A 19,269-nucleotide genomic window follows, 5' to 3' on the forward strand; every position below is an offset into this window, starting at 1 on the left:
TACATCTTGGAGCTCTCGATCATGGTCGTTTCGTTAACTTGGTAGGCTCCCTGCACACTGCTTCGCATAACATCGATTCTTACAGGTCGTGTGATCTGCTGGGATTTTCTGTTTTTCTGCACGGCGGATCATTAGTACATTATGCTAAAGAGAAAGCCGGTCACTGCCGGGCCATGCCATTTCAGCTCGTTCCCTTGGCGCAGATCTGAATCCTGAATTTTTTAAAATTATTATTGTCAACATTTTTAGCGGTATTATTATTTATATTATTACATCTTCTCATTCGTCGTTATTTTGTTGGAGGTCGCCAAGTAACTATAAACCTTCTTCGCTTGAAGGCCTCTGAAAGTACATAACGAAAGCAAACTGGATGCACACACGGCGATTTGAGCAAAGCTTTTGAGGTTGTTAGCCACGCATTACTGTTACGCAAGCTTAGTCTAAATGGCGATCCTGCGTCTTTATTGCCACTGTTGAGAAATTACCTCGCAGACCACGTCCATGTGTAGATGTCAGGGCGTATGGACGCAGCTCTGTCAGGTGTGCGACCGGCGTAACGGTGTGCCACAAAGTCCCGATTCGGGCACCGTCTGTTTCGATTGTTGCATTTGTATACTAACATGGCCGCTCGATAGAAAGGTCTTGGTAGTGAAAAAGGTTCTCGTTCTTGTTTTATGTGGATGACCTTAAGACGCCACCCGCCGTGGTTGCTCAGTGGCTATAGTGTTGGGCTGCTAAGCACGAAGTCACGGGATGGAATCCCGGCCACGGCGGCCGCATTTCGATGGGGGAGAAATGCGAAAACACCCGTGTACGTACATTTAGGTGCACGTTAAAGAACCCCAGGTGGTCGAAATTTCCGGAGTCCCCCACTACGGCAAGCCTCATAATCAGATCGTGGTTTTCAATTTCAATTTCAATTTATTTTCACATCTTACAGTACAGATGGAGGGGTTGCAGAAAAAAACTACACCAGGGTAGCTTGACAAGTCTACAAACCTAAAATTCAGCAGGAAGGCAGTACTGGAACTTGTACAAAAAACAAAAAGATAAGTATATCAAGTAATCACTGAAGTATACACGAAACAGCAATACGTGCGCACAAGTAAACGCAAGCCACGTTATTTAAACACATAGTATGAAGCTCCTCGCGCGAACAAGAAAACAAATGAAAATGAATGAGACTATAACCATTAAGAAGAGATGGAAGAATATAGTGAAGGCGTTCTTGTCCAAGTTTAAGTCGAGGTGTCGGTACTATCCATTCCTCGCCATGTCTTGTTGGATAGCTTAACGTTTTTTTCTTTAGTTCTGCTAATTTCCTGAGATTGGTTATATTATTCCTAATTTCCGATTTAAAGACGACACTGAGACGATATTTATAGAGATTATGTACTTTAAATACTCTAGAATGACTAAATAAAGCTGCACTTGGATGTCGGTATGATGTATTATACACATGTCGGAGATACCTTTTTTGGATGAGGTGAATGCGTTCAAGGTTAGTGAAGGTTGTGGTACCCCAAACTAAGTGGCAATAATTCAAATGCGAGTTGAAGATTGAGTTGTAAATCAGCATTTTAGTTTGTGTAGGTAGGATGTTTTTTAAACGACCTATAGCGCCAGTGATTTGAGCTATTTTGTTGGAGACGTAATTAACGTGATGATCCCATGACATATTGGAGGAAAATATAACCCCTAGGCATTTGAACTGCTCTATTATTTCTACAGGACGTGAATTCAAAATAATATCTTCATGCGGTGGGATAAGCTTATTTTTTGGTTTGAAAATGACTGCCTTAGTCTTACCCTCGTTTATCTTCATTGAATTAGAAATGGACCAATCCTCGAGGGCAATCATTGCAACGTTACATTGATCAATAAGTTCGGAAATGTTATTACCGGCAAAAAACAGACTTGTGTCATCCGCATATATGACAAACTTTGCATCATGGTTAATATTTATTATATCATTTATATAAATGTTGAAGAGTAAAGGTCCTAGCGTACTTCCTTGAGGGACACCGCACATGAGAGGTTTCGGTTCAGACTGCATACCATTAATTAATACCACTTGTTGCCTAAAGGATAAATAAGAGTTCAATAATGATAGTGCTTTCCCTCGGATACCATAGTGCTGTAATTTATTAAGCAGTATTTTATGGTCCACGAGGTCAAAAGCCCTTGCTTCACAACTGCTCACGCATTTGTGAAGCTGTACAGCTCAACGTGCGACCGAATTTTTCATGTGTAGTGCATCTGTTGTGTTGTATGGTGTAGTATCAGCAACGGTGAATACGAAGTAACTCCTCAGAATGCCTGTTACGCGTAATCACATGAAAGTGCGACGTGTAATCACTCTCGAGCATATCTTGAAGCATAGAATTATGTCGGTGTTAGAAATGCAGGTAAACCTGGAAACGGAACAATACACGGAAGGAGTTTCGGAACGGTTCGTGTTCTAATTTAATGCTGATAGCACTTCACAATCCAATAAATATCCAATCGAAAGGGTTTAGTCGCAAATTTCCTTAAAGATGAACAACGGCTATTTTAGCTAAAACAACGCGAAAGACCACGTCTTGTTCTGTCGCACTCACCCGTGTTATAATCTCTGCACAATCGACGTTCTCCTACGTCAGCAAAAGGTGTGTGTAACACTAAGTATCCAGGTTTACTCAACAATCTTTCACAGAAAGCACATTTGACTCACGCTTGCTCTAGATAATATGCAGTATTGAGTTGACTGCATGGCCTTTCATACTATCTACCACGCATTAAAGAATTCAGAGTTAAGTTAGAATACAGGCATTGCGTGACAGTGTGCTTCTTTACAGAATAACTGTGCATCGTCGTTTCACGCCTTGTTGGCGGAATAGACTGAATGCAGTCTTTCGTTTCCACTGTTAGAAATACTTATGACTTATGTCACTGCCCGATACTGAGCACGGTATAATGCAGGGCTTCTATGCATTTATTCATTTATTGCTTAAAGCAGTTGCGCAAAAGAAACTAAACTTCTAATTTGGAATATGCCTTAACATTATATAGTCCCCGCTTGTAGTCTTAGATTTGAAGGAGTACTGAACTAACATATTGAACTTATTCATTTTAACAATAAGGGAAGGCTGTGGACCTTAAAACTCCAGCAAAATTACCCGCAATCCACAGAGTACCCTAAATAATTTACTGTAATAAGCTTGCCTACAAACCAGTTTCGCTTTTGTTTCCCTATGAGGCGTATGGGTAATGACGTCATGACGCACAAGGTGGTCACGTGGAATCTGAGCATTGTGACCTTTTGGCGCTCGCAGCGGCTCGCTCGGTCGTCTGTTGCGCTGCTACACTGTGTCCCGCAGCAAACAGGGGCATAGTGGATGACAGAGACAGCCGGAAGGAGGTGTCAAAACGACGCAATGCTCCGCTTGCGCGTGACCACCTTGCGCGTCATGCCGTCTTCTGCTGAGCACGCTGAAGGTCGCGGATTTGATTTTAGATGAAAACGGAATGCGAAGGTCCGGATGTGCCGTCTTTATTGGTGCACATTCGACAAAGCCAGGTGGTCAAACTTAATGCAATATCTGTCACCGCGGCGTATAACTCGTAATTGAGCACGCACTGTACACAGTCCGTACTTTAGACGCCACAATTTAATGTTTCACATATACTCAAGTTGTAGGTAATGCTACTTGGAGCCCATGTAATAGTATGAGCAGTGAATACAACATTCGCATTAGCAAAGCGCCTAATGCAATATCAGTCACTGCGCCAAAGCAGAAAGGCTGAATTGAGCAGCAAATCGAAGCTTCAGAGTCGGCAAATCAACTTTGCAGCCCTGGATATTCTTTCGTAAGGTCGCGTTCTCGAATAGACACTAAATACGGCACTGCGTCACCATCTGCATAGCAGACAAAAGGTGTTCTCGTTACAATTTCGGACCCTGTCGTTTATTACTAATTGCCTAAAGGAAACAGTTTAATTACCGGTTGACTATTTTCTTGGGAGGTGATCAAGTTATCTTCGGTAACCGCCTGCAAGACGCTGGTCTTCAAGCCATACGAGGCCCTAGCAGACGTGTGTTTTGTAGCTGCAACTTTCTGTGGCAACGAAGTGAACGTCATTGTCAAATTTATCATCAGGCGCTCCCGCTACAAAGGCGGCAGCACCGATTGCGGCCCGGGTACCCAACGAGCCGCCGGTGTCGCTCGTGACCGCCGGCCCAGTGGCCGTGCCTTATCCCGCTTACCCGCAAGCCTTCAACGTCCCCTCGGGCCCCAATGCGGGAATCGCCTTCCCTACGGCGGGACTGTACTTCCCTCAGCACTTCTGCTTCCTCCCGCCCGGCCACACCGCCGTCGGAGAAGGGATCCGCTACCCGCCCCCCGTGACTGCTGCGGCTCCCACAGCTGCGGCCGCCGGTCCCTGGGCGCCTGCAGCAGCAGTCCATGGCAGCAACCAGCGTTCGACGGCTGTGCGTACGTGGCTGACTGCGCACGCGTCTAATAACAATAGTATTATAACTAACAGCATCAATAATAATCAAACATTCACTCAGTTTCATTAACGTTCCCAGAAATAGCCTGGTAATAATGATCAACCAATCAATGAAATATTTATTATAGTGCCCAGGAACTGCTATGGAGCCATCGCACTGATGCACTTAAATGTGACACGACACAGAATGCACGTGTGGTACACAAACCAATGTGAGATAGAGAAAAAAATTGAGGAACAAGAAATGTGTCGTAAAAGGGAGTTAATCATACAACAGGGTTATCAACATATATACAAAACACAGTAAATTATATAAGTCAGAAATCTGTCATAACAAGCACAATATATATAGCATGCTTTTTGAAGTCGAGTCATAGAACAGTCTCTAATGCAACAAGGCCCCGCAGAAAACGCGGGATGTTACTTGGTATAAATTGCACATGATCAAACACCTTTGAACAATGTATGAAACATCTTATGGAGGAACAGATCTGATTTAATACATCTTGATCTTAGAGGTTTGAGTTTAGGTATATTTGAGAAGGCTACACTACGGTCTCCAGAACGACAAAAGCGGGCCATGAATATAGATATCAATTTATTCTGGACGCGTTCAACGAGATCACAACTATATTTGCACATTCCGCCCCAAACTACAGAGTAGTAGTAGTGGAAGGCACACAGTAGAATACAATTTCAAAAATGCAACAGGGGAATGGACGTCATGCGATATACCACAAACAATACCAAGATCGCGAAGAGCACATTGTTTTGCATATTTAGTGTGTGAAGAGAAGCTTAGCGTTTTGTCGATGTACAAACCAAGATCATCACTTTATCGACACTGGCCAATGAAGCTTCCCGAAGGGTGTATGAAATTTGCACGAGGTGTGTTTCCAACGTATAACTCAATGCCATAGCTTTGGAAGCATTTAGGAGTAGCTTATTATCTCTGTACCAGTTTTAGAGTGGAAAAATTTGTTTTTGAGGTTCAATGCAGTCGTGAAGACTGTCGACAGTCTGAAATAGCTTTACGTCCTCAGCATCCAGACAGAATGAAGAGTGTTGCATTGCTGACGAAATGTCCTTTGTGAACAGTAGGAAAAGAAGTAGGCCAAGAGCAGGACCTTGAGGAACTTCGCTAGAGACCTCGTAGATAACAGAGATCTTTCCATTATTGCCAACGAAGCTTTGGTAATTAGATACCAGGGCAGTCGTGGAAGACTGTGTTCATTTGCGTGAGCTTTGTAAGGATGAGCTCATGGTAAACTACATCAAATGCTTTATTTAAGTCCAAGTAAAGGGTGTGTTATTAGCCCCTACTATGTACTACACTGGTAGCATGGGTCATAAGTGTTCATTGTTGTGGAGCGCCCTGATGCTCTATTAAAATGTTCTGAGCACTAGTAGAAAGCAGGGAGTGCCGTACAGATTCAAAGACTTTTCACGCCGCTCAGAGGAAAGATATAGGCCAGCAGTTAGTCACTGCACTTCTAGCACCCTATTTGCGCACGGGCACAACCCGTGCTACCTTCCAGGCACTATAAAACGCACTAAACTTTAGGGAACTGTTAAAGATGGTTGTGAGAACAGGGACCAGTGTGCATCCGTACGTCTTCAGCAGTACGGGGGGGACACCGTCAGCGCCACAAGAAAGTGAAGGTTTGAGGCTCTTCATACACTTGAAAACAAGTTCTTCATAGACCGATAGTGTACACACCGTTCTACGCTGAGAAGGAAGGTTACGTCAGGTAAAAGCATCTTTTACACAAAGTACAAAGCAGAAATGTTATGCAATGGAATCCACAGTGTTCTAGACAAGATCGCCACTTTTTGTCAACAAGACATGGGTTCGTGCGCTCATTATAGAAGCGTGAGAGCGCACGTAGCTCCAGAAATATTTTGAATGACGTGTCATGCTAGCTTCAACAGGTGCAATGTGATTGTAGGGATCATTGTTACAATAAAGTTTGCAAAGAAGACAGCGCCTAAGTGCTAGTTTCCTCTTATGTAGACCTCCTTGATACACTTCTTTGTGCGCAGGGTCTATCAGCTTTATAAATAAATAAATAAATAAATAAATAAATAAATAAATAAATAAATAAATAATTTACCGTGCTCAGAAACAACTATAAGGTCTGAGTGCTGGAGCACGCATGCATTAAAATAAACGGCAGGGGAACATAAGAAATTATGAATAAAAAGTAAAATCTTGAAAAGAAGAGTGTACATACATCAAGGCGCAAGGTGAATACGAAAGAAAAAGGCGGAGAAGAGCAGTTGAACAATTGTGAAACTATGGCACAACAACGCAAAGCTCATAAACGAAATGATGACAATGTGTTATAAAGAATATCGACATCATGAAAATAAGTATTATAAAGACTGTATTCTGTGGATGGTTGAGCATTGGTGGCGACAGACAGGAACATGGAAAGGCCCATGTTCCCTGGTGATCTTGTGCGGATTACGAAACATGATACAACTGAGGAGTTCGGGACATGTAAGATTACCGTGAAAGAGTGCAATCAAGATCAGCGCGATTACGTCGGCTGCGAAGTAAGAGCAATAAAACAGTGTCCGTATTAGCAAAGCGATAATTATATATGCTTAGAAACGTTTTCTGGACCAATCTATAATGCAACCATTGAATCTAAAGATGGCATTCCGGATGTAGGAGGCGTAATCGAGTTGAGGAAGACAGATTGTTGCGTACAACTTGTGCAACGGTGCAAAAGAACTGAATTCCCTCTATAGTCTGCAAACAGGTCTAAGAGAGCGCATACCCCGCATTGCAACGCGTTTAGTGTGAGCAGAAAAGTGTAAGGTTGTATTAAAAAGTATACCGAGATCGTTGATCTCGCCAACCTTTCACAGTGGTGCAGAATCTGCAGAATATAAGAAAACTAACTGCTTGATGTTTTGCGTGTAAAGGTTACTCTTGTGCTTCAATCCATAAAACCGTTTTTTTTTTTACGTTACTGAAACGCCAATGCATTTCGTCGGACACTTTAAAGGGATACTAAAGCGAAACAATAAATCACTTTAGACTAATGAAGCATTGTTTGAGAACCCTGCAGGCAGTCATTTCAAAACAATTGTTTAATTATTAGATGAGAAAATGAAGGTCCAAGTTTCACCATTTGAATTTCGCGCCGAAACCCCAGCGCCGGTACGTCAGTGTGACGTCATGGATTCCAAAGTGTGTTTTCGCATTTGGGCCGCGTTGGCTGAATAAAGGTTCCCGAAACTTACCATGCTTAATATTTGGTTCCTTTAGAAAGCAATGTAGTCAATATGTACCGCTATATACAATTAGTAGGCCCTAGAAGATGCCATAAAGATCCATGACGTCACAGCCCCCAGGTGCGGGAACTTAAGTAGGCGTCGCCACCCGTATTTCGTTCTTGCGCTTTTTCTGGCTTACCAAACGTCTTATCGCTGTAAGAGTGGTGTTTTTGGTGTTGTAGAAAGGTAATTTACTGATGCAAAAGAAATTATTTTTCACTTTAGTGTCCCTTTAATATTAATAACTCGGAACTGGTGCTCTCCAGAGACTTCGTTCCAAGTGTATGCGTCGGGCGAACTCAGCGGTTATAGTTCGTAGATTGCAATATGTGGCGTAAAGTAAATGATTAATGGTTAATTAGCGTAATTATGTTAATTATTCGATTGGACATTTTGATTTATCGTAGCGCTAATGGCCGCGTCATCTATTAATTTAGATCAAGGGTTACAATTGTGCTACCTGCCATAGGCAATTTTCAAAAAATTTGCCGCAGCTAAAAAGAAAAGCACGCTGACAACGACGGGCATACATGGGTAGGTATGTGATCGCACTGTACGGGGTTGCAGGTGCGGTTCTAATGCCGCGCATAGGCTCAATATCGGCTCTCTCGGCAGCCGGTACCCTCTCAGGTGTTGGTCGACGATGTCGTCGAGTCTCAAGCGACGGCGAAACGCGCGCTCTCTCTATGCATGGGATCCCTGTCGAGGGCACAGACAGCTGTTAATCTGAAATGCAGAAAGAAGCCGTGGCTACCGACACTCCCAAAATTATGGCAAACAACTTCCCTATGTAACATCCGCACGTGCGAATTTCGCTACCTGTCACACTTTAACGTTTTATCAGCATTCGTTGCACCTTCTTGGCTCCTCCCCAGATGATAAAACACGATGATGCCTCGCACCTGGTCAAGAGGTTGTTTTTGGAGGTTCAGGCGGCCGCATTCTGACAGAGGCGAAATGTACGGCGCGTACGCATCAATTTTCGATACCGGTAATCAATCATAGGTAGGTGACGTCAGGGCCTGGAGCCCCTAATTACGCTGTCTGTCATAGCCCAAGTGGCACCTAGAAGTCAAGGCTAACAGTCAACATCAAAACGATGATCAGCGCTAACGTTTCCATAAATTTACCAACCTCATAAGAGCAGACGTTCAAGTGCATGTCAAAATACTGCTCAGTACTGTAGATGAAGCACATAAAAGTCCGTCATTCTAGCTGGTTTCGGATGAAATCGGTTGAATTCGTCGATTCTGGGACAGTGACGCACTTTGTCCGGTGCAGTACAAGGGGGAGGGGGGGGGGGACGTATGTAAGCGGCGCGGCAGACGCTGTTCTGTAAGCATGCGAATGCGACCTCGCATTACGAAGCGAACTGTGGCTTAAAAGCAACAGTGTGTTCAAGTTCCGGAGAATTTTCGGTTGTTGTCAAACGTCGTCGGCGTATATTTATGTTCAATGCAAGACGAAGGTCTCTCTCAGCGATCTCTAATTACTGCTGACCTGCGCTAGCTGATTCCACATTGCGCCTACAAATTTCCTTATTTCATGACCCCACCTTATTTTCTGCCGTCCTCGACATGCTTCCTCCCCCAAGCACCCGTTGTGTATTTCTAATGGACCACCAATTATCTGCCCCACGAATTACGTGGCCGGCCCAGCTTCTATTTTTCCTCTTAATTTCAACTGCCACAACCGCCGTTTGCTCACTGATGAACACCGCTCTTCTTAGCGTTACGACTAACTTTTTTCGTTCCATCGCTTGTTTGAGCGGTCTTCAACTTTTTCGCAAGCTTCATTGTTAACCTCCAAGTTTCTGTCTTATATGGTACTATTTGAAGAATGGAATGATTGTACACTTTTCTTTTCAACAGCAACGGTGAGCTCCCGGTCATGATTTGGCAATGCCGGCCGTATACGCTCCGACCCATTCCCATTATTCTGTAAATTTCCTTCTTAAGATCAGGGTTCCCTTCGAATAAGTGACTTAGATAAACGTACTCCTGCACAAACTCTAGAGGCTGACTGCCGATCATGAATTCGTGTTGGCTTGACATGATATTCAACACTAAATTTGTCTTCTGCATAATAATATTGAACCTACTCTGAAACTTTCTCGGTTAAGGTCCTCAATCAATTGTTGCACTGTATCCCCAACGTTGCTGAACAGGACGGCATCATCGCCAAGCCGAACGTTGTTGAGATATTCGCAGTTGATCGTCGCTCCTAAACCTTCCCGGTCTAACAGCTTCAACATTTCTTCTAAGCATGCGCTGTGTATCATTGGAGAGATTGTATTTCCTTGACTGAACACTTCTTTGATAAGTAATATTCCTCTTTTAGAGTGGATAAGTTAAAATATGTGAAGCCAGAACTGTCGCTGAGGCAGATTAGTGGCTTGTCTGAGGAGTTGTGGATACGTGCGCAGTGGCTGTGGAAGTTACACATAACTATGGACACATGAATGAAGTAATTTTCAGTTGTCAGCCGAACGCTGTAAGCATCACAGCCTTGACGTGAAGCTAATTCAGTGCTTTAGTGCAATCCATACGATATGCACTTAGACCGCTAATTACAGCAAACGTCGTAGCTTCGTCCAAACGCACTGAAGTAGGTGATCGAACTATGCCTCCCTGGGAAAGCACAGAAGATAGCATAACTCAAGGGACGCAAATACTAATCTTGCTGATAGGAAGTGCTTTAGCATAACCGTTTCACAGCATCAAGCTTGGTTAAGCAGTCGACATGATTGTCGTATCAATAGTGGTACGTGATTTTCTTCAACATTTCGTTACATATATATATATATATATATATATATATATATATATATATATATGTGTGTGTGTGTGTGTGTGTGTGTGTGTGTGTGTGTGTGTGTGTGTGTGTGTGTGTGTGTGTGTGTGTGTGTGTGTGTGTGTGTGTGTGTGTGTGAGAGGGAGAGAGGGAGGGAGGGAGGGGGATTGAACGTCCCGATTCATTGCATGCGTCGTGCGCATACGTTCTCTCCCACCGTACGCCACAGGATGAACAACACCGTAGGTATAGACACTACGTCGCTTTGTCTTAGTGCTGAGTTTAAACTATGAACAATATGGTAGAAGGCTGAGGCTAACACCACGGAAGACGGCAGTGAATTGTACAACAACAAGTTTTGATGATTAGAAACATTTATGCGTTTTTTCTTTGTTTCATCTCGCATGGAGAAATATTGCTTCAAAAGCGTCGGGAGAAATAATCATCCGCAACCCTATAAGCAAGAGAAAGCTCAAACTAAAAAAAAACGACAGATATACTCAAAAGACAGCAATGACAAACTTGACGGTTGCCATGGGCGGACACCACACTCCTGTTTGCTACCACCGTATAGATAGTCATGACGAGTATGAGAAGTCAGGCTATTGGGCTCATAGAGAAACACAGACTATCAGACATTGAGCAGAAGCTCGCAGGGCAGCATCAATGTTACTGCCTTCGACGGCACCACATGCCCAGTACAATTATGCAGTAAAACATCTCAGTGCAGTTTGGCATGACAAACCAGAGCGCACCACAAATATACAAGCACGCGGCATCCTCGGCTATCATTTGAAGCTTCTGGCCAATCGGCCGCAACAGCGCGTTCCAGCGGTTACCCGCGTCAGCTTGAGCAGCGCTGATCTCCCATCGTGCCCCTGCTTATCTGCAACTCCCTTACGTCGGCCGCTGCGACGGCTGATGAGTTTTTGGGAATCGACTTACGTTTACTATTGGCACAAGTACTGAAGTTACTATTGGTACAAGTAGTGATGTTGGCACCTGTGCTGTCATTATATAAACGTGTTTTCTTTTTTTCGACTACAGCACTTGTCTTTGTAGCAGCCGGCATCGCAAGCTTGCTGCTCCTACGAACACCTTTAGTTTTGTGATGTTAGGATTGGGGGCTCAATCCCATCGCTCGTAATCAGTTGTCAAGATTGGAGTCGGGCATGAATTAGAAAGTAGCAGGCCCATGACGTCGTCCAACTTATCCACGCTGAGGACGTTGGTGAAGGGAAGGACTGCTGCTCATCGAGAACGAGGAATATGGGTTTATTTACAGCATCTACATGCAGTTCATCAGTCTAGCATGACTGCGAGAGAAAGTACATCGGTCTAACATGACTGCTTGAGAAAGTGCACCGAGCAGCCGCACAACAGCGGTTTATAAACACTCGGTCCTCAATCGATCCCAAGGTGAGGAAAACATTCGACCAGGCACCGTAGACAAGTTGACCAGGCACCTTAGGCGAGACGACCAGGCACCGTAGGCGAGACGACCAGGCACCGTAGGCGAGACGACCAGGCACCGTAGGCGCATTTTATTCCCCGAGCTGACCCCCGCAGCGCGCCCGCCGTCTGCCCATTGTCTTGCGTCTTGATCGGCGCGTGGGAAGGGGTCTCCGTAGACGTTCCCACGGCAACTCCCCCGCTCATAGCAGATCAGGTCCGCGGTGGGGGGTTCAGGCACAAAGCCTGCTTCGTCAAACTCGGCTCCAGTGACGGAGAGTCGAGGACGCGCGTATTGTTGTCCACACACAGTCGACTTAGTGACGCCATGGCTAGAGGTTTGCGGTGGCGTTCCAAGAAGAGTTTGCCGCCGCTGTCGCAACTGGCTGGCAAAACTTGCACGTTGCCACCTCGGCAGGCCATTCCTAATAGCTAAAACTTGCATGACAGCGGGCCGTTCTTAACAGTGAATACGCTGTTCTCTTGAAATTTTTCTTACGCCCAAAATGCGTTCGTAAGTTTGCTTAGTGAATTTGGCCCCTCAAGAGCAACCATTACGCTCACCCACCTCGGTGGCGTAGTGGCTGTGGCGTTGCGATGCTAAACTGGAGGTCGCGGTATAAAATCCAGGCCGTGGCGGCCGCCTATCGACGGGGGCAAAATGCAAAAAAACGCGTGTGTACCGTGCATTGTGGCCATATTAAAGAAACCCTGGTGGTCAAAATTATTCCGTAGGCCCTTACTATGGCGCGCCTCATAATCATATGACGTTTTCTGCACGTAAAATTCGCAGAACTTAATTTTCATTTCCAACCTTCACACCCGTAGTAGACGTCAATAAGTGACGTGGCTGCTTGTGCCTCACAGGTGGTCAAGAAACGAGCGAGCGCCTTTATGAAGCCGCGATGTCGGTGACCCATGTTCACCCGACGATGAGGAGCTAGAAGGTCCGTCACTCGTCGGCTTCTACAACTAAGGGCGTGGCAGTCGCGCTCTTAGGCTGTTCAGTGGCGCTTTTTCGTGTGAAATTGCGTCATCTTTTCGCGTTTCTGGAAACGGTTATGAGCTCCTCCAATGGCGCGCTTCAAGTCTTCCTTTGGAATTAATCGCGTGGCTCTATTGGCTAAAGAAAGTTAGTCTAGTTTGTATACTTACTTGTCTAATAAATATATCGGTGATATTCAAGTTTATGACTCCATGGTAACAGCAATCAAGGGAAAGCCATTTAATTGTCGCATTTTCCCTAGTTCTAAAGAATTTCAAACGCATTTAGTGAAAGATCTGCTATCATGCTGCCTTGCTTTATGTTTTCTTCCTTCCCGTCCCATTTGGGCAATTTGATGCGCAACACCCAGTCACAGCCACCACTCAGCGGCTCTGGGAAGCACCACTCCTTCAAAGGCAAATAATAATAGCGACAAGACGCTGGAACAAAAAAAAAGAAACAAGACAAATGCCTGCGATACTGCACCAGCTGATGCGACACGCAAGAATGCGAGGTGACAGCGTGGTGCGCGGTGACGGCCGGCGCCAGCATAGCCGTAAAGTTGGGCATATTTTTTCTGTTTCTTTTCTTTCTTTCTTTAAGGGATGATGTTTCCAACGCACAAGATCACATTTTGCCGAATAGAGGAGTGAACAGCACATGATAACGAACGCGCAACACTGCAGTGACTAACGAAAAGAAAGCACAGACGCAATAACACAGTCACGCGCACATGCGCAAACTGTCTGGTCGAAGCGCTTTCTTAGCGTATTACACGCAGGTACCTACGCTGACCGGCATGCACGTGATCTTGCACCTTTACTGAAACACGTTCCTAGGCGCGTGTAAGTGTCGACGCACGAAGCCTGCGCTGACTGATAGCGTTCTCGCAAAATTTGGTAGCAAGCAGAGGACGCCCACCTATTGCAGTGCAGTTGACGACCACGAAACAACAGCGCTGCGAGTGTTCTGCGCAGCATACACCGCTGGCGCTGTCCCGACCACGCGTATATACGGGGTGTGCCAGCTAACTTTAGCCAGAGTGTAACATATGCGGATGCCATGTAGCTGGACAGAACCAAGGTGATGTCGTTTGCCGTCGCTTGGGGATACCCAAAATATATTTTTTTTCATTCCGCCTAATTAGATAATTAGTCCTAATTCATTAATCAACTTTTCAAATATTATAGTTAGATGAAAAGCGTCAATGAGAAAATTGTAGAGCGGCATCAAGAACTCCCGATACAGCTTTGCGTAGCTCAATACGTACGACATAAAAGTGTTTTTCCGAGCGTGAAAGAAGCCCGCAAATGCACGAAAAGTTGCCGCGCAACCGGATGCTCGAGACATTTTTCGTCTATTCGCGGGCTTGCAAATGTTATGTTGCAAAAGAAGGAAGTAAAGTCAATCGGTCAATCAATCAATTACGACTAATTTTATAATTAGGTGGAATGAAGAAAATAATTTGAGCATCTCCAAGCGACGGCAAGCAATATTACCGAGGTTCTGTCCAGCTACGTGGCATTCGTACATCTTTAAACTCTGGCTAAAATTAGCTGGGGCAACCTGTAATATATATATATATATATATATATATATATATATATATATATATATATATATGGCACAGCTTAGGAGTTCTTTAACGTGCAGAGAAATCTTAGTGGAATGAGCAGGCGCAAGATACGGGTCACTTGAGATCACTGGAGGAGGTTTTCGTCCTACAGTGGACATAGGTGTGTAGATGACGAAATCATAGCGCCCGAGCCCTTCGCATTCCTTCCTAACCGAAATGCGGCCGCCGCAACCGGGATCCAACTCGCCATGTGCATTTATGTGGGCGTGCGTGCCTGCGTATGTATGAGCTCGAGCGCGCGTTTTTTTTTGTGCGTGTGTGTCTGTGTGCGTGCGTGCCTGTGTGCGTGCGTGTGTGTGTGTGTGTGTGTGTGTGTGTGTGTGTGTGTGTGTGTGTGTGTGTGTGTGTGTGTGTGTGTGTGTGTGTGTGTGTGTGTGTGTGTGTGTGTGTGTGCACTCGTGCGAGCGTCTGTCTACATGTATTGGGCGTGTGTATACGCGTGTATACATATGTGTGCATGTATGGCCGCGTTGTCATGAGCTCCGTTTAAATGGATGCAATGCGCTAGGAAGTTGAAGTGATGCGACGTGACGTGCCAGTTGTCGCATTCATGTAAACGCGGCTACTGATTCAATCTGATTCAATGGCTAGGTGGCGCTCTGCTACTACCTCCGAAGTTCACGTCTCAATACCCAGCGATTTCGTCCGCATTTGCAAAAAAAGGAGGAAGGCAATAAATCGCTCGTGTGCTTAAATGTAGGTGCGCTATAAAGGTTCTCCATAATTATTCCGAGTATACGCCACACGGCGTACGTCATACAGCCATTCGTCGCTTTGATTCGTGAGACCCAGTAATCTTATCTGATTACGAGTGTAGTGCGGGTGTCAACTTCCCACACTGTGGTCGCCATGCGCTTCCAGAAGCGCTCTCCGCAAACGCGCCGGTGGTAGCAGCAACTGCGGCCCCAAATGCAGTCACCGATAACCCACCAGTGTCGTTCGGGACCGCAGGTCCCTCGGTCGCCCCTTGTCCCGGTGGAGTGCAAGGCGCCAACGTCGCCTCCGGCGCCAATGTGGGAACCGCCTACGGAGCTCCGCAGTTCTACTTCGCGCCCCCGTTTCAGGCCGCTGTCGGAACAGGAAATGCCCACCGCCTCGTCGCCCAAGCACCCCCCGTCGTTGCAGCGGCGGGACCAGTAGTCCAGGGGCAACCTACCGTGGCCGCCGCTGCCTCTGCACGCGAGCCTGCGGTTCATCGCGGAAAACACCGCTCCACGGCTGTCGGTAAATGGCTGGCTGCGCCTCGCGTTCCGGTTGCAGACGTCATCATCGTCGTCATCATCATCGTCATCATCAACCCGGTTACACCCACTCCAGGGAAAAGGCCTCTCCCATATTTCTCCAACTAACCCGGTCATGTACTAATTGTGGCCATGTTGTCTCTGCAAACTTCTTAATCTCATCTGACCACCTAACTTTCTGCCGCCCCCTGCTACGCTTCCCTTCCCTTGGAATCCAGTCCGTTACCCCTAATTACCATCGGTTATCTTCCCTCCTCATTACGTGTCCTGCCCATGCCCATTTCTTTTTCTTGATTTCAACTAAGATGTCATTAACTCGCGTTTGTTCCCTTACCTAATCTGCTCTTTTCTTATCCCTTAACGTTACAAACATCATTCTTCTTTCCATAGCTCGTTGTGTCGTACTCAATTTAAATGGAACCCTTTTCGTAAGCCTCCAGGTTTCTGCCCCGCTCGTGAGTACTGGTAGAACACAGCTGTTATACACTTTTCTCTTGAGGGATAATGGCAACCTGCTGTTCATGATCTGAGAATGCCTGCCAAACGCACCCCAGCCCATTCTTATTCTTCTGATTATTTCAGTTTCATGATCCGGATCCGCGGTCACTACCTGCCCTAAGTAGATGCATTCCCTTACCACTTCCAGTGCCTCGCTACCTATCGTAAACTGCTGTTCTTTTCCCGAGACTGTTAAACATTACTTTAGTTTTCTGCAGATTAATTTTGAGACCCACCCTTCTACTTTGCCTCTCCAGGTCAGTGAGCATGCATTGCAATTGGTCCCCTGAGTTACTAAGCAAGGTAATATAATCAGGGAATCACAAGTTACTAAGGTATTTTCCATTAACTCTTATCCCCAGTTCTTCCCAGTCCAGGTCTCTTAATACCTCCTGTAAACACGCTGTCAATAACATTGGAGAAACCGTATCTCCCTGTCTGACGCCTTTCTTTATAGGGATTTTGTTGCTTTCTTTATGGAGGGCTACGGTGGCTGTGGAGCCGCTATAGATATCTTTCAGTATTTTTACATACGGCTCGTCTACACCCTGATTCCGTAATGCGCCCATGACTGTTGAGGTTTCGACTGAATCAAACGCTTTCTCGTAATCAATGAAAGCTATATATAAGGGTTGGTTATATTCCGCACATTTCTCTATCACCTGATTGATAGTGTGAATATGGTCTAGTTGCAGAAGTGGTCAGTTTTAATTCTATGAACACAAGAATGCTTAAGCTAAAACCCCGTGTTGCAAAACTTGGGAAAGAGGTGCAGTTTCTGTAAATTATCTGCAATACAGGCTGGTCGCCCAACCTTTCTCGAACACGAAAGTGTTTTGTGCCAAGCTCCACCGAAAATTACACGTGCGCGTACGTCACGCGATCATCATTCCGCAAGTGCGCAAGATGGTAATATTTTGCTGTTTTCAGCCTACTTAATCGTTAGGAATTTAGGCATATAAAGGTGAAAAATGTTTGATTTATTAAAGAAATTGTGCTATAGATCACGTATATTTGTGTCCATGAGGAGTTTTCGGTATTATTTGTTTCATCACTGAGTAATATCGTAGACAACATGACCGGCATCCTGAACTTATATTAGGGTAGTAAAGATGGTAGTTCTTGGAAGTGTCTGATTCGGACTCGGTGGGGCTCTACAAGTGACGACCTACCTGGCGCGTTCCTGGCTCTTTTTCGAAGGTGTTCCCCGAGAACCGTCACCTCTTTTGCGGCGCCTCGGCTGCCCAGCTTTGAGCATGTGTATGGGCGTTCGTGCGGGATGCCGCCGAAGCTCTAACCATGCAGTTTCGCCACCTATGACGCCTGGTAGCCTCTGTGGTGCTTCGCCCTTCGAGCGAAACTGTAATTAATAATGTACTGTGCGCGTTTGTGGACTCCGTGTTTGTAAGTGTTCAACGAAGCTGCCATTGCGCCTTAGAATACACGTTTCGCTTTCGTGTTTGGACCAATTTCTGTGGAAGAGGGATCAACCATTTTCTTTTTCTCTTGTCTTCTCTCTTTAGCGATATCTTAACCTGGGCTGATCAGGTTAAGCACTGTCAATGATCTCTTAAATTGAGCTCAATGTATCTGTATTCCCTTCTGCCGACTTCCTTATTGCATTTTTCTTTTGTCTTTGGGAGCGCAACATGCTTTTCTCGCAGAACGAAGCCAACAAGAGCAATCGCTAATGCCCTACGTGATTGTAGTAGTGCAGAATGCTGGGAAACTCTGTAGATTTGTCATATCTTTTTTTTCACTTAATACCTCCTCTACATTGAATGGTGGCTATTTGCTTGACCTTTAGGACATAGGTGTTTCGTCCCCTTTTAGTGACAAATCAAGTATATTTAATCTCTTCTAGGACAACTATGTCTATTTGGTGATATGCCATCGGGGCTGAACACATTCTTCAATAAAAATGCGGCATGCGTCCATTCAGGAGCATAAATTGGAGTCGACATTACTAGCTGCGGCGCCGATATATCTTCTAGTTGGTATAAAATACCAGATAGTTTACCTTCCAAGTCGGACGCGCAGTTAAAGAACGTGCGAGAATAAAGAGACATCATCATTATTAGCAGGACACTCCAGCACAGCCTCGTAGCCTGTAAGTGTTAGCTGTCTGTGTCACGAGAACGCAAACGATGCACGATGCTTGTCAATGGAAGAATGTCGATGAGTGGTATATGGTAGAGGGGAAGCGTACGGCACATATCTGAATGCTTCTAAGGCTCGTATGCCCCTTGTGTCGCATTGATGCAAGCCCATTCTAGGGAATCGGTCAATAACGGGTGCACGTATACCCGGTGACCCAAGTCGTTGTCCATGTGGCCAGAGAGGCGAAGCCATCAACCGTAATATGGGGATAACAGGCAAAGAAAGATTCGCCGTAAAAGGTCAACGCCATATATTCCAGATCTGCTTGACGAAAGGAAAGCTGCCACTTGTAGCGTAACCTGTCCACGAATCTAACCTCAGGTCGCGGTGCGAAGAAACCTGCCTCTGTCTCCAGTCGCCGCAAGGCAGCTCGAAAGCACGAGACTGAGAGAGGCGATACCACGGCGAGTGGCAGCTCGGCTTCGGCCAGCGTCAGTTCCTCGCCTTCCCAGGAGGTCACGGAGGCCAGCTCCCGCGAAGAGGAGCAGTACGGGTGGGTCGGGAAGAAGGACCTGCTGAAAATGATGCGCACTTGCAACCTGCCGCAGCCGCCTCCCGAGTGCGGGTCTCGTAGAAGGCGACTGGTCACATCCCTCATGGGAGTCGCGGTCCTGGTGGGAGCCCTGGCGGTGACTGCGGGCCTCCTGGCCGTTCTCAAAGACAGCTGGCAGGACGGGGTCACCCGGACCGGCGTCGACGGAGAAGCGTGAGCGACAGCAAAA

The sequence above is a fragment of the Dermacentor andersoni genome, chromosome 7 (assembly GCF_023375885.2).
Source record: "Dermacentor andersoni chromosome 7, qqDerAnde1_hic_scaffold, whole genome shotgun sequence".
NCBI lineage: Eukaryota > Metazoa > Arthropoda > Arachnida > Ixodida > Ixodidae > Dermacentor > Dermacentor andersoni.